The following is a 17,732-nucleotide window of genomic DNA, read 5'->3' as shown; positions in this document are numbered from 1 at the left end:
CATAAATATCAACAAGTGATTTTAAGTTTGTGAGACTTAAGAATATTTTATACAGTTTGAAACTTATTATTAGGTGCTCATAATAAGAAAGAAATATATCTTGGTACAAGCATAAGATATTAGCTCAGGTGGTTAGGCGTTTGACTGGCACACCGGAGAGTGGAAACCCGAGTTCGATCCTTCCACAAGTTATTTTTTTTTTCTATTTTCAATTGATTCTTTAGTGTGTGACACTGTGCTGTACTGTGCTAAACTGTCTAATATTACCCTATTGTGTACCATAGTATGCTAAAGTGTGCCAAACTGTGTCGAAAATGTGCCATTGTGTGCTATATACTGTTTCACTTGTCCAAATTTGACCACTTTGGCACACTTAGTTATTTTCACTACGGAATGAACAGAAAAACATAACTTCGAATTTTTTGACAAGACGATTTAGCATAAGTTATAATATCACTAATTGATATAACTTTAGCAAAATTTACTATAATGCATAATAATCATTAGAATAATTGTTATTATAATCATAATGATAAAATTTATTGAATTTCTGACGAAATATAACAATTTTAAAGTTTCTAATGTAATAAAAAAATATATTGTTGTTATAATAAAAATTATCTAAAACCTTATAATTTTGAGGATGATGTAAGTTTGTCCATACTTTACTATGTATTATAGTAATTTTTAATAGACTTTGAATAATTTTTATTATAGCATTTCTCGTCGTGTAAACTAAAAAATTAACGTTACAATGTAAAAAATAAAATTTTTTAAAACTTTACCATCTGTGTAACATTTGCTTAGAACTCCGATTGTGAAAACCAATATTTTTATTTTTCAACACTTCAAATTTTTTTGTTTTAATCAATTATTAAAAAATGAATAGTAATTTATTTATTTTTACAGTATAAGCTGTTTTTTGTGGAATTCTTCATATATAATCCTTACACCAATAGACATATAATGAAAAATGAAGAAATATAAAAAATTGTAATAGAAAATAGTAAATTTAAATAAAATATAAAAAATTTGTAAAATTTGATATAATAAAATCATAGATTTCGTAGCATTAATTTTGCTGTTTACCAGGGGTAGTTTTAATTGTAAAAAAATGTAATTAATTATATAACCGCGTTCAGACGTATAATTTAAATATCTGATTATTAATTTAAATATTTTCATTGTCAATATAAAAAGAAAGATTCATGTGTATTATTGTATGTACATCTAAAGTACAATCTTTCCAAAAGTTGCATGACAAATTTTATTTTATAAATGTTGTAATTGAATGAACTTATTCAATGTTATTACTGAACATTAAGTTGGGCATATTCGCTTAGAATTAATAAAGGATCAAGAGCAACAACTTTGCGCATCTAGTACAGTACAGTAAACAGGGATCACAGGGAACATCAGGCGAGTGTGTATACACGTGACGTAGGTATAAGGTAGTCCACGTCAAGTCATCGACGTGCATGTGTCATTTCAATAGAAGAATATTAGTCATTAAAAAAAATAGAAGAAGCGGGTGTTACACCAGCAATCACATACTAATTAAAATAAGTATCTATGTGCTAAAATGATATAACTTATCTAACGTGAATTTAATATATCGAGGAGAATAAATACAAATAAATACGACATACATGTGTGCTTAACCTATTTTAGATTTACTTTATGAGTATCCAATGCTTATAATTAAAAATATCAAGTTTATTAGAAAATTTAAAAACTGACAACATCAACACGTGATTTATAATTTTTGTAAGTATTATTTATTTGTCATACTAATATTTATTAACTAAGGCTAAACCGAAGTGAGAGTAGCGTGATTATAATACTATTATTATTTTATGATCATATAGTTATCATGTGTACCTTTACGCACGTGAATTGTTAATGCACACATAATTGTATTTACAGGCACACAAACAAGTAAGTAAGAATGCATTGCAGAAAAATATATGCATGAATAGACATATTTAAATCCTCACACAACATACAGACACGCGCACATATGCACACACACAAACATATACACACACATACGCGCGCGCGCGTGCTTGTACCTGTAATCCGCATCCATATTCACACTCATTTGCTCACAGACACATGCGCAAACGCACGCGTGCATACACACTCGTTACACGTATGATGTACGCGCGTGCACACACATACACATACACGTTATTTAGAAGCATGCGTGCGTATAACACTATAGATATATCGATGCATATTCGTTCATACATTATGCTTATGAACGCACAAACTCATATGCAACTGCAGGCTAGCTAACATTAATGAACTTTGCACTTATTTATGCATATAATCATCTACCAATAAACGCGCAAACACACACACGTGTGTGTTTGCGTGTGTGTTTACACATACTAATACACGTACACACGCACACACCTAAGTTTTAGGGATTATGAGTGACACTTCAGTTTTTGAATAGTGGTATCCACAGAATATACATCATCTATTAGCTACACACACGCGCGCGCGCACTTCACACACATTCACACACCCTCCCACATACACGCACACAGACGCGCACGCGCGTATATTAGGTTACATCGACGTATATATATATATATATATATATATATATATATATATATATATATATATATATATATATATACACGCACTGCGGATACAAACCATTCAAAAACTGAATTGTTACTTATAATCCCTAAAAAAAATTTATTTCGAATTCTGCGCAAGATCTAAATGTCTAAGAAAGTTATATTGCAATATTTAGTGTGTTATATTGTAAGAAAATCCAAATGCATATACGTACGCGCCCGCACACACATATGCGTGTATCTATAAAAAAATTATTGTTTCTTAAAACTCTGACTATACAACTGACATTTATATAAAAATTTACATGAATAATGTTAATATTAATAAAATCTTCTGCATAATATTAACAGATTATAATGCATAATTTTATTAAAAATGTTGCATCTTTTCATATCATACTAAAAAACAGTTATTTGTGGTACATATACTTTTAATATAAAAAAATTAGATTTGACAAAAAAATAATTTATATACTTCATTATTATCCATTATTACTTAAAATGATATATTTTAGCAACATTATTTAATTTGATATTAAAATTTTTTTTTAAATTTAGAAATTATTTTATAGTGCGTTTATTATACAGTCCCTATTACAAAATCTCGTGTAGATTAAAATTCATCCAAATAAGAGTATCTTTGTATTATTGTTATCTGTATTCTCAGTATTATAATGTTTATTTCGCCTTTGATAATTATAAATTAACGGTTGAAAAAATTGTCATACGTTTGCAACTTAATATACACTTTAACGAATATAGTGAAATTAGTTACAGAAAAGTCAAGTTTTTAATTTGAGCGGGTTAGGTAAGGGGGCGCGGGAACTACACTGTTTTTTCTAATCCATGAAAATTTGTATATAAAAGCGTGTATTGAAAAACCAATACCACAGCTCAATAGTGTTTGATTCAAAGAATCACTTTACCAAAAGAAATAGTCAATTGAAGTCTTAGTTTTTCAAATACTTTTGAAATTCGAAGAGGTATTTACGCGATCTTAGCGCAGTCTCAGCGCTAACCTAAGTGGTACCAGTAAAATTTTTATAATTTCAGTTTCCATCAATATAAACAGCACAGCGCTATTCTATTTAGTTGAATTAATCACTCTACCAAAAGAAAATCGCTGCCAGTTCTTTGGCATGTGGCTTTCTTTAACATTATGTATTGCTTTAATGTCAAAATTGTTTTTACTTTATATATAATTCTACAAAGTTTCATAGATAAAATTATTTCCAATCAATTAGATATGTACAAATTCACGGAAATCCGGACACTTTTGGGGGTCTGAGCGAACAAAATTTAAATTAAAGAGCACACCAACCGGACCACTTTTTTGCATTCCCGCGATTTAAAAATACTTATAACGAATCATAGCATTTTTCAGCAAGCAAAACAAGGTGAAGAGATTTGAACGCGATTTTTCCTTTTTTCCGAAATAGTCATATTATTCAATTGCGCAGCATTTCTTCCAGGTGCGATTCTCGGCTGGGATCTTACTGTCAAATTATTGGTAAGTAAACATAGTTTTTCAAGAAACAATTTAAATTTACGCAATATTTAGTGTAACTTCACTTCATTGTTTTGATATGGAGAAAACACAAAAATTGCAAATTTCGTGGTAAGCGAAAAATCGAACTATATCTGCAGCAACTTTTATATATAAACTTGCAAACATGTTTGTATATTTTGTATCTACACTTTTTTAATAAAAAAGCACGCAATTAATGAACTGTATTATATTATATCCCTGGTAGTAGCTTGCCTATATGTTCTGCTCAGTTCTCGAGAAACGCGCCATATCAGCTGTCCAGAATATCAGTAGATTTATTGACTGATTCTAGACGACAACCCGCTAACGGCCTATCTCTATTTACACAATTGAGAACACTATTATTCAAGTTAATAATATTTATCAATTTCTAATGTTTTATCCAGATACTATATTTTATCATAAATTACGACTATCCAATCGGCTTCATCGTAAGCGTTCGCAACATTTTTGTTTAACTTTTCTATATTTTCAGAAATTTCTTCATCCAAAAAGTCTGTAGTGCTGCTGGTAAGACCATAATGTTTGCAAAATTCAGTACAACTGTTACTTATTGAATAATAGATTGTCTATCTCTTTAAAACACGTGTGTACAATATCACTTGTAGCGGGATGACGAGCGGCAATCAATGGCATGTCTCGTAACAGAGAATACGTGGATCTAACTTCCACTGGGAAAACGATCCACCCGACGACACGCCAGGAACACGTCTCAAGGGCAGCAAAAATCCTTTTGGATTCACACGCACGCTTTACTTGAACTCGCGGATTGAAAAGCTTGCGTCTAAAGAGTAATTAGCAGGTTTACGCAAAAGCGCGACTATTCGGTTTGGCGGTGAATTGGTAAGTAGCCTCGACGAACGCGGGAGCATGGGGCTATGCGAATATTCTCCCTCGTTCTCTCTCCACGAAATGGCCACTTTTTGCGCCTGAAAATCGGGGCAAAAGTAGCATTTTTTTCCCGTAAACCTGTTTACGGGGCAAAATTAAAATCAGCTGGGCAAAAGTGAAATCAGCGGGGAAAAAGTAAAATTAGCGAAGCAAAAGTAAAATCAGCGAGGCAAAAGTAAAATCAGCGGGGCAACAGTAAAATCAGCGGGGCAAAAGTAAAATCAGTGGGGCAAAAGTAAAATTAGCGGGACAAAAGTAAAATTCGCGGGGCAAAAGTAATTTTTTTTTCTAATGAATGAAACAAAAATATAAAAAAAACACGCCGACTTCGATTTTTAGAGACAAATAGTAGCCATTTCAGTCGAGAGTGAAATAAAGTACTATATGCAACACGGGACGAAAGTAGATTTTTTCCGCTGGTGATTACTGCATTCGCGAGAAGATTTTTCCCTCGGGTGCTTACTGCCTTCGCTTCGCTCGGGCAGAAAACCCACCGGGAAAAATCTGCTACTTTCGACTATTGTTGCATAATGTACCATTTTCAATATGTACTATTACTAAATATTTGAATTAATTTTACTTTCTTCCTAAGGAAACCTTGTAATGGTAATTTTTAGAGTTTGTGTAAAAACATGTAGGAAGTGTGTTTTGGTGTATTTTTAGTCGAAAAATAGTGTTTTTATAAAATATCCGTAGGGATATGTGAGTGTGCGTGTGTTCGTTCGTATTCGCCTGTATCTCAGCCTCTAATCAGTGGATTTCAACCCACGAAGTCTCATTTTCTTTGCTTTCACTAGTACATAGTGGGAAACCAGTCGGTTTTTACATTTTGTGGACTCGTTTTTTTTTACTATGGTGATTTTTTAGTATTGAGATTTCAGTTTTTTCTAATAAAGTTATTGGAAAAGTTTATAAAAGTGAATTGCTTGGAATGTACCTAAAAGAGAATAAAATTACCTCTCTGTTTACAGTCGAAACTTTATACTATCATTCGTCGTTCTTTTGCTATACAACATAAAGCGCAATTTTTTGAAATCGTTTTAACTCGAAAACTAAATGTCTAACCTTTTTAAAGAAAAAAACATGATTATTGAAGGTTATTAGGACTATGCACCACTTCGATTTAAAGTCATTTCGTGGGGCAGATCCTCAGAAAAAAATCAAAAACTGAAAAAAGTCGTTTTCCTACGTGACGCGATAACTGGAGTAAAAAGAAAATAATTAAGTATAAATTTCAGATTTAGCTAGCATTATGTTGTTATGCTGTTTATGAAACCAGTTGGTTTCAAAGATATTACCCTGCTAAAAATATGCGATTGAAATCGATGGACAAAAAATGAATCGATTCCGAGTCGATCGATAAAAGTCGATAAAAATATCTTCATTTTGATATTAAGATTGCGATTGAGACCGATTCACATCGATAATTTCAAACGTCGATTAAATCAATCTAGTATTTTTAGCAGGGGTTCTTTTTTTGATTATTTTAATCGATTGAAGGATAATTGAATCTAACCGGAAAAAAGTATCGAGATCGATTGAATATTATATAAGCGAATTACCTTATGAAATTAATTCAAATTTATTGATAAAATCACGAACGAATCATATTAGTTATGTGTTATACCTATCTTATAAGCTATTTGAAAGGGTCACGACGCTTCTTGGTATTGTGCGCGTAGAAGATTTTAATTTTTAAGAAGAGCAATGCTCATTTACTGATCTGCGTCTGATCTTTTAACAGCAGATCACAAATAAAGATTTGATTATATATTAATGTATTATTATAATATAAGAAAGGTCCAAGATACCAGGTAGTGGAAAGTCATTTCAATAATAATAGTATCTAATTTCTTTTCAATAATAAAATATATTCAATCAATATTCTTTTTAGATAGAATATTGCGTAAATTGCTAATATTCTTTATAACAGAAATTTTTGTATGTTCGCTTTGATTATACAATATATTTGTAAGACAATACGCTTAACTTTTGCGTTATTGGCTTTTGATCACGATTTTTCTAAGTATATAAACGATTCGAAATAATTCTAAGTTATCGCAGATACGCGTTAGTTGAGTTATCAGTTTTGACTCAACAAATTTATAAGTATTTGAGATACAGAAATTTTATAAGTTCGAGAAATATTCGAAAATATTCTAAGTCTTTTACCTGCTCAAGGCGTAATTTGCTCAAGAGTAGGGACTAGGTGCTTTAGTTGCGCTAGCGCTTAAGTTGCGCTTCGGCTAGTGAACTAGTACGGGTTGTGCGAGTCCTTTTATAGGCCACGGAGAGAGTCGGGATCGAGCCGCCGGAAAAACTCTCACATTCATACTTGCACACACTTATTCACACCTATATACAAAAATCATTTACACACTTATAATATAATGCGCACGCCGCGCCGACGCTCGCTCTCTACTCCTACTCTCATTATAATTGCGCCGCTGCGCTCGCCGTTCGGTCTATATAGATATAGGCGCGTGTTGCCCACTCTCTCCGCTTTCTTGTTGCTTTCTGCTGTTGCCGCTGGCTGGCTTGTGGCGCTGCTGTTGTACTGCTGCTTTAAGCTCAGCTGTCAGCTGTGGCGCGTAGCTTCGTATTTGGAGTGAGGGAGCATAAAATGCTCTTGTATAATCTAAAACGTTGTTTCATACGATTAAGTATTTAATATTTATAAATTTTTTGCAGAGCTTGGACGGGGTGTTACACATTTAAACCTTAATATTGGTGAAAGTAAGAGTTCGATCCGGAATACGACCATCAAAAAATTCATGGAGATACCTTTTCATAGTACAAAAGTTCCTGTATGGGTCCCAGAATGGCAGAGACCCTGTATCTTTGGCTAAAAATGAAGATAACTATAAATTTGTGTTAAAATGATTAAAATTTATATTTAAAGCTTGTGGCAAAGCTTATGAATTGCTTGGAGCATTCCTACAAAAATCACAGAGATAGCAAACATCCAAATAAAGAAAGGCATCGTAAGAGAAAATTGTTCCTTAATGTCCATCATTGACTAAAAATTCAAAGCATAGTGATAAATTATTTAAATACATGTTTGCTTATAGAAATAAATTGTCTATAGTGAAAAATGCTTCCCTGAGGAGATATGAATTAATTAATTTTTGCTAAAAACCCAAAAATTGCTAAAATTGACATCTTTGGCTCCCTACCATTTTATTTATTCATTCATTTTATTTAGTACACGGGCTATGAGCCCTTACAAGTAACACGAAACGATATTGTTGAACATAAGGTTGAGCGCAGAAGTAGAATGAGTCGTAGTAACAAGAGAATAGGAGATATGATGAAATAATGTAACGATCAAATAATGTTAAAACAATGTTGGGAGATCACTTAAAACTGTAAACGAAGGATGCCAGTCGACGTTTAAAGTAGATGATTGACTGGGAATTCCGAATCTCGTCAGGGAAAGAGTTCCAATATCTCTTAACACGACATAAAGTGGAGTAGAAGCGGTAGTTACGCAACGAATCAGTCTCTTTAATGGTTCTAGGGTTTCTCAACGCGTAAGAGATTTCATGAGGTACAAAAGCGTCGTTTAGTACATCAGAGTTGAACATTTTAAAAGCGGTTTTGTACGCTAAGGTACAGTCGTAGAAGCGTAGCAGAGATTTGATCCAATGTATGTTCAGATCAAGTTGGAGGTCGCGATAATCGTGTTCAAAGTAAAGTATGGGACGCGATAATTTATACGCTACATAACGTATAAACTTATGTTGGACCGACTGCAGCCTCTCGATTTGATACCTCAGGTACGGAGCCCAAATTTGTGAACAGTATACATAGAAAGTGAGGCAGAACTAGTGACTTATACAGATAAAGGATAGAATCAATGTCAGAGTGCGTTTTAGAAATCCGATAAGGCTAGATGCTTTAGAGCAGAGATGATCGATATGGTAGTCAAATGAGAGACTGGAGTCAGACCAGACCCCCAAATCACGAATAGCAGATGTTCTTTGCAGACCGATCGCTCCCACGGTGTAGTCAAACAGCAACGGGCTCCGACGCCTGCTGAATGAGATTACATAACACTTACTTAAATTAAGCCCGAGGCCGTTGCTGCTCGACCAGACTATGAGGGCGTCCAGATCTCGTTGAACGCACTGGGCATCCGCATCAGAGTGTACAACAGAGTATAGTTTTACATCGTCAGCGTATAAAAGAATTTTTACAAACTTAAAATTAGTGACTAAGTCGTTGATGAATACACAAAATAAATGAGGGCCCAAATGCGAGTCCTGAGGGGCACCAGAATCGATGTAGACAGGATCAGACAAGCAACCACCCACCCGGACTGACAAACAACGTTCAGAGAGATAAGAAGCCAGCCAGCATAGCAGCTTACCATGAATGCCCATGCGGGAGAGCTAAGCGAGGAGCAGGTCGTGTCTCATGGCGTCGAAAGCCTTGAGAAAGTCAGTGTAGATGGCATCCACTTAATTGGAAGATTCCGAGGCTTCCGAGAGATAATCATTGAAGATAAGCAAGTTGGTGAGCGTGGAACGATCCGCAACAAAGCCATGCTGCTCGCTGACTATGCTGGCAAGCAACGAATCGCTGAGGATACCGGTGACAATTGCGTCCAAGAGTTTGGAGAGAGTGCCCAAAATAGAAATCGGGCGATAATTGCGGACGTCGTGCCTATCTCCATTTTTAAAGATAGGTAGAATATGAGAGAAACGCCAGGGTTTTGAAAAATGACCCTGAGCCAGTGAGGCATTAAAAATGTGCAATATAGGAGCTTCGAGATTGACTCCAGCAACGTTTCGGAAAATATGAGGAAAGGGCATCGGGTCCAGTATTCCCATTGTCTTTAAGATCACGAACAATTCCGCGAGCCAGCTCAGGGTTGATAACAATTCGAGGCGCATCATCCTCCTCCGAGTGGCGAGATATGTAATCAGAGTAATTACAGCAAGGCGTATCAGCACCATAGGTGGACCCAAAGAACGAAGCAAAAAGATTGGCTTTGTCTGTATCAGAAGAGGAGGACGCGCCGTCGAGTCGGATAGAGCTAGGAACATCTACGTACGAGTTGAGATACTTTACATACGACCAGAATGTACGCAAGTTTTTACGCAATTTACATTGTACCAATTCGAGATATGCTCGATATTTGCTTCTGGACAACCTAATGCACAGAGCTCTAAGTCGCTTAAAATCTATATAATGGCTAGGAAGTCGAGAGTCCTTCCATTTACAGTGCGCAGTCTCTTTCTCGATAATATAACCTATCAATCCACCATCATACCATCGAGGGAACGAACCGGCATATTCGGTGGTATATGGGACGTGCACATCAATAACATTAGTAATCATTTCGTTAAACTTTGAAAGGCTATCAACATCATCACAGGGTACCACCGGGTGCCAGATGATACCCTCGAGGGCACGATTTATGAGTGTATACGGAGCTTTAACAAAGTTTCTTTTCCAAAGAGACACATTATTCGTATTCACACGACCACTGAGGGCGAAAAGTCCAGGGATTTGATGGTCATCAGTAATAATGATGCACTCGCTGACTTCCAGCGATGAGGCCACCTCATATGGGGCGAAGCACAGGTCCAATGTGTAACCCTTATCAGGATGGGTAGGGTAAAGCTGATTCAAGTTGAGCGAAGACATAGCTGTGGAGACAGCGACTGCAGATTCCCTTTCATCTGGTGACAGGTACCCAACCTGAGTGAATCCGAAGGCATAAGCACTCCAAGTCACATTGGGGATGTTGAAATCTCCCAGCAAAACCAGCTGATGATCATGATACGTGAGCATAGGATCCTCTACAGCCCGGCAGAAGTCTCTATAAACAGTAGAACTGGAGCAAGGCCTGATATAGACTGCTCCAATTACAACCTTGAGGTTAGGTGTGACCACACGGATAAACACCTGCTCCGCTGTGGAATTGATTAGTACCAAGTGGGCAGGAATGAGACTTCTAACGGCAACAAGAACACCTCCACCCCTGGAAAGACTGGATCCAACTACATTCCTGTCGTGTCGATGTACGGTGTATCCAGCCATGCCCAACTCGCCAGAGCTGATGTCCTGAGTAAGCCAGGTTTCCGTGAAGACAATAACATCTGGGGAATAGGAAAATGCATGAAGATTAGTTTTAAGTTCAAGCAGACGCTCCCTTTTCTTTATAGAGTGGACATTTTGATAGTAAATATTGATGTGGGAGCTTGAGACCTGTATTAGTTTTTTTCCAGGGAAAGGACAGGTGAGCCGTTGACGTATCTGACCCTCTTCTTGTCAGCATGGTTCCTGTTGTAGGCATCGGCCTACATCCTTATTTTCTTGTAAGCCTCCCTCTGGGCCTTAGTACGTTCAGCTGCTACCTGAATGCCATCCGAGAGAAGCCTCCAATTGCGCAGAACTCTACCAATATAATAATTATTGTAAATGTTATATTTTCAAAACACATTGTAAACCTGACAAAACTGTAAATAATGTATATCAATAAGAAGAATTGCAGATTTAAGCATTATTCTTTTGTTAATTAATTTTCATAATAGACATATTATTTCTATGCAAAACAAAAGTTTATGATTATTGAAATATATCTCCACTACCTGGTATCCCGGACCTGACCTATATTTAAATCATCAATTATATTCATGTTTATCAATTATATTATATGTTTTTAAATGGATATACATAAATTGTTATATCTTATCAAATTTATACTCTACACTGAAAATTCATTAGAGTTTTAAAATAAAGCGCTGATAATGCTATAAATATATTTTATAAGTATGTTAAATTTTATGAATATCGTAAGTGTGTATTCTATGCCTTAATTGCAATAGAGTGTTTACTAGTGAGCATAAATTGCTACTACTAGTTTGTGTATGTATGTTCATGATTCTACGCTTACGTTGCTGTAGAGTGTGTAGTGACTAGAGCGCTGAAGATGCGACAACTAGTAGCTAGACCTAGGCCGCGCATGGCCTTTTATAGAGAGCTAAGCGAGCGTGGATTGAGCCGCCGCAATGATCTATACTTTCACGCATCATATACCGAAGAGCGCGCGACTCGCCGTCGCTACGTCATTGCTCGCTTACTGCCGCTGCTGCTTGTAGGTAAGGAGAAGGGGAGTGCACATACACACATGTGTGCGTTAAGCTTGCTGCTGGTTGTTGGGCTGTTACACAATCTTCGAGTCCGCTGCTGGCTTCGTAGCGATAGGCAAGAGTAGGGAGACGGAAAGAGCTCGGAAATTCGCTACAGTAAAGTCGAATGTTTTTTTATTTGTTTTTATTTTAATTACACGATGGATCGTGTGCAAGGCATTACAAAGTCATTATTTGGACTTTACTCCACAAATAACTATTTTTCACACAATATTCAATAATTTTTGTTCGATTCCCATGTTTGTCAACAGGAGTGTTCGTCAGAATTCAGCTGATACAATCATTACTTTGCCACCAAATTCAATGTCATTATTACATAAGTCTTTAAATAATTTATCCACTGCCTGAAGAGCATGTTTTGATGTCATTATTATTTCATCCAAAATTATGACTTCTACATTTTTCAAATTTTTTCCATATTTTTAATTGAGAGTAATGTTGCACGTCGAATCTTCATTTGTATTTAATGGTAATTTAAAAATTTAATGTGAAGTTCTTTCATTTCTTAATAAATTTGCTGCTATACCAGTCAATGCTACAGTTAAATACTTATTTTTTCTTTATTTAAATGAGTGATAATTGTATTTAGTAAGTAGCTTTTTCCACTACCTCCAAGTCCATTAATAAAGAAACACTTCACTTGATTAGCTTTATTAATTACAATATTCATTACTGCATCGGAAAATTCACCTTGTTTATTCGTTAAGAAGCTTATATTGTATAATAAATTTTAGAGAAGAGCAGTAATCATTTACTGATCTACGTCCGAATTTTGACAACAGATTATAAATAGGAAAGTAATTATATATAGTAATGTATTATTATCATATAAGACAGGTCCGGGATACCAGGTAGTGAAAATCATTTCAATAATAAAAGTTTTTTTAACAAAATAAATATATTCAAATTATAAATAAAGATAAGAATATTGCATTAATTGTTGCATATATTCGGTGTCACAAAATAAATGAATAAATCCGCTTTGATTCTGACAAATAAGATTTTAAGTAGATACGCTTGAATTTACGTTATCTGCTTTAGTTCGAAATTTTTAGAAGTGTTTGACAAGTCTTTGAATTTATGACGAATGTAGGACTGATATGCTTTAAGATACGATATCGAGCCTGACTCGAAATTTTATAAGTATAGAAACGATTCGAAATAATTCTCGTCGTTTATCTTCTCAAGGCGTGAGTTGCTCTTGAGAAGAGACTAGGCGCTTAAGTTGCGCTGGAGCTAGTGAGTTAGAACGGTTTGTGCGGGTCCTTTTATAGGCCACGGATAGAACGGAAATCGAACCGCCGGAAAAAACACATCACATTCATACTTGCACACACTCATTCACACCTATATACTACTCTCATTATAATGGCGCCGCTGCGCTCGCCGCTCGATCTATATATAGATATAGGCGCGTGTTGCGCGCTCTCCCCGCTTTCTTGCTGCTTGCTGCTGTTGCCGCTGGCTGGCTCGTGGCGCTGCTGTTGTACTGCTGCTTTGAACTCAGCTGTCAGCTGTGGCGCGTAGCTTCGTATTGGGAGTGGGTGAGCATAAGATGCTCTTGTATAATCTAAAATGTTGTTTCATATAATTTAGTATTTAATATTTATAAATTTTTTGCGGAGCTTGTACGGGGTATTACAGAATCATTTTTAATTTCATTTTTTGCATAAAATTCTTTATAATTGGTTTTCTCAACATCCTCACTAAATTTAATTGAATTGAAATCAGTCAGTGTATACCCGTGACTTGTTAAAATAAAATTGATATGTTTTTGTGAGATATTTTCACGTATTTCTTTAATTAACAATAGACTGTAAAAATATGCTTTATATTTTTTAAATAATTCGTTAACATTTACTGGATGATAAAATACGCATATATAACCAAACAGGTTACACAGAGCTTAAAGAAATTCAACCTTGATTGCTTATTTTAAGCATTTGTCCCATTCTTTATCGTTGGCTATTAATTTTCTAGCTACAATTACTTCATGAAATGTTGCGTATGTAACATTTTCGAATAGTTCTTCATAAGATTGAGCCCCTTTTACATGTAATAATAATAAAAAAAATACATTCTACTTATGATTGGTTTCCAAAATCTTTTTCTTGGTGTCCATTTCTTTGTTTTTTTATTGAAAACGTAAAAATATGGTCTTTTAACATACAAGTACTGTCTAGCTTGCGAATCATTTGCATTTAGTTCAAACCATGCAGTCAAAGTTGTGTTTAAGTTTTTATTCATCAACTCTTCTTCTAATTCTCCCTTAAATAATACAAACTGTTCATTTTTTAAATTTACAGAAAATCGGTAAATTACGTGTGATAAAACGTACACTGCATTTTGTAGTAGACTCTACATTACTTCCAGAGGGCTTACATATCTTGTATTTAAATATGACGTTTCATTTCATCATCACTTATCTTTGGATTTCTAATGATTTCTCTTTTAAAAACAAGCCATTAATAACATAATAGAATCAAATTAACGTAACTGTTGAAAACTGTTAAAATCTGCTACCATCTGCAGTAAACTGAAGAAAACTAAAGAAAAACTAATAATACCAGTAAATAACTGTTGTCTTTGTCTCCATTCCGAAATTCTTCTGTTAAAAATTTCTGTTTCGTTCAGTTATCTTTTGTTCTAGTCTAAACGCTTTACAATAAAAAAAAACACAGTCGTTTCTGCTCTAAAGTCCGGTAGTTTTAACCGTTCTGCCACCGTAACGACTGTTCAGTAAGAACAACGGTGTGCCACTGGTAGTTTTGGCGAGTCGCGACTCGTAAAATTGGTCGCTTACGCGGGACACCAGCAAGAACGACCGAACTGATTCTTTAAAACTGCTGAACTCTACGGTAATTTTGGCGAGTCTTCGTAAAATGATGGATTACTGGTACGAGATCAGTTAAAATGGCTGTGTTTTTTTTCAGTGCAGATAAAAAGTGTTATGTGCAGAATTTTTTTTACACTGGGGATCAATATAAGTATGTAAAATTATGTAATTTTATATAAAATTGTATATTATATCCTTACATAAAGATCAATTAATTTTATTATCATTTTATACAATACTTATTTAAATTATTAAATAAGTCAGTATTTAGAATATTTTTCGATACAGTTTGCGTAAAATGTACTTTTACGCACGCTCCGCGTACGTTCAAGCACATTTTCCGCCCCTGTATAAAAAAATAACGTTCGATACACGTGTGAAAAGTTGATTCTACACTCGTGAGATTGTCCCACTCGTATAGAATCAACTGTTGCGCACTTGTATCGAAATATACTATTCTAACAATCCTTATTGAAAAATCTGAAGTAAGATTTTTAGTCAAAATTTCATCTACGATTTTGCGTACGGATTTTTTAAATTTTATGAAAAGATAAAATTTAGTTAGTAATAATCCAAAGACATATTGATTGTGAAATCACTATGATTTTCTTACCTGAAATTTTCATGTCTAATATTTTAAAATCAAAATTTTGCTCAAAATGCTTCAATGCATCTATTTTTGAATAAGGTTTTACTATTTAAAAAATAATTGTTAAGCATAACAAACTTAATAAGAGTATTTCAGAAGTAAACCTAATACAGCAATAAACCTAATAGTGGATATCTCATTTGAGATTTATCAATAGGGATGACTATAAATAATTGATTAGAATGTTAAAATATTGAAAATTTACATTAGCTTGGGGTGTGCTAGCCACGGCTTGCGAAAATATATATAACTATAAATTTGTAGAACATATATTTAGATTTTATAATAAAAATATACACAACATCATTCAAAGTATATAATAATTGTAATGCTTGTTTAAAACATCTATTTGATTATAAATTATGGTTTATTTTAAGAAATTTATATTGTTTGATATTAATTTATCTTTCCCTACTGAAAAACCTCATGTGAGTGCTCCTTACATAAAGAAAATGATTACTTAAGGATTTGCGTCATTTCATATTCACAAAGACATAACATTAAAAAAAGAGCATATCTGTACAAATAATTATTTTTAAGATTTCTTTTATCACGACCAAATTTGCAGATTACATCTTGTGATACGCATAAATACAGCATTCATCATTTAATATTTACAAATATATATCTTTAAAACAAAGAGCATATCTGCACAAATAATTATTTTCTGCATCCCTTTCATCTGGATCTAATCAAAAGATCACCTCTTATAATGTATGTAAAATATTCATATACTAGATTTGGAACAGCGCGCGTTGCACGCCCTAACCCCGAAGAGATTTAGACTAGACGTATGCGCACTACCCTAGTGGAAATAATTGGGTGTGCCAAAGTGTGCCAGAGTGTGCCAAAGTATACCAAGGTATGCCAAAGAGTAGTAAATTTCCGAATTTGAACACTTTGGAACATTATGGCACACTATGGCACACTTTGGCACAAAATCGTTTTCCACTATTTTTTTTCGACTTTATTATATAGAGATATCTATGTCTCGCATGTGATTAATAAAATAATTCAGATTAAAAATACGAATAAACATATTTGCCATATTTTTTTTTGAGAAGATTTTTGTTTACAGCATCCGACATATCTGACAGGATTGAAGATATCGTTATTAGTTAATATAAAAGTAAATATTGTATTATGTATTACATAAGATTGTTATAATTCTACAATTTACATTATATTATAAATGTAATACAAAAAAATTTTGAATAATATTATTTTATTGTTATACTAGCGCGATTCAACTCATTCTTAAAGTCGTTCAGTTAAAATATATATTGCAATAGTGATAAAATTCGAGTTTTGTTAAGATATTTTTTCCTAATGTCAATTTCTAAAAGGTCTAGAAGCAAAAATTTTAAATAATAAAGATTTAGAACAAAAAAATTACGCATTGATTTATAATGAAAGGTAACATTTTGAAACTGAAAATATTAAAAAACTATGACACACAAAAAAATAAATTTTAAATTCTTGATTTAATACAAAAATACTCCAAACTCTTGTTATTTCATATTTCCTGATATTTCAATTCAGAATTTTTATTTTTAAAATGATTTAATTTTATATTTTCTTAAAATGTACCTTTAACATGACCCCTCAGACCTAATGAAAGACATTTCTAAAAAATATTAATTAAATATTATTATCCATACGTTGTATACGTAGCTCATAAATTTAATTAATATTTTTCACATTGACTTGGTGCTAACAACATTAAATTAATATTTCTGTTGTAAAATGTCATGAATTTTGGTCAGTGATTTCGTACGGTATATATATGATATTTTTTGGTAGAAATAGTGTATATTGTAAACATTTTCAGTAGATATTTTTTGTTTTTTAATTTACTTGAAAAAAACAATTTAACCCAGGCTGGACCCCTTAAATTGATTATTCAATTACTGATGATCGTGAAAATGAAGACGCTAAAATTTTATTTTTGCGTTAAATATTTATGTAAATGTATACTAGAAGTATACGACGCGTATATGGTAGAGACTGTCTGCTATGTTATACAGCAGAATAGCATAGCAGACCAGAA

At 33.7% G+C, this 17,732-nt stretch overlaps 1 protein-coding gene across 6 annotated transcripts in view; it reads left to right on the top strand.

Moving 5' to 3' along the window:
* Positions 1-217: 217 nt before the first annotated feature.
* LOC100680431 (sphingomyelin phosphodiesterase) overlaps positions 218-17,732 on the top strand; it is a 342,073-nt gene continuing 324,558 nt past the window's right edge. For 3 of the 6 annotated variants that reach the window (XM_031930127.2, XM_031930124.2, XM_031930128.2), the window contains exon 1: positions 218-1,767. The gene's annotated coding sequence lies outside the window, so the exon portion shown is untranslated. Of the gene's footprint in view, positions 1,768-7,725; positions 8,019-17,732 lie in introns of all 6 variants that reach the window. The other 3 variants (XM_032602052.1, XM_031930125.2, XM_031930126.2) reach the window with 3 other exon arrangements.

This window comes from Nasonia vitripennis (genome assembly GCF_009193385.2).
Source record: "Nasonia vitripennis strain AsymCx chromosome 4 unlocalized genomic scaffold, Nvit_psr_1.1 chr4_random0009, whole genome shotgun sequence".
NCBI classification, from domain to species: Eukaryota; Metazoa; Arthropoda; class Insecta; order Hymenoptera; family Pteromalidae; genus Nasonia; species Nasonia vitripennis.
Note: the sequence above shows the minus strand (reverse complement) of the source record. Positions and strands in the feature narration are given on the sequence as shown.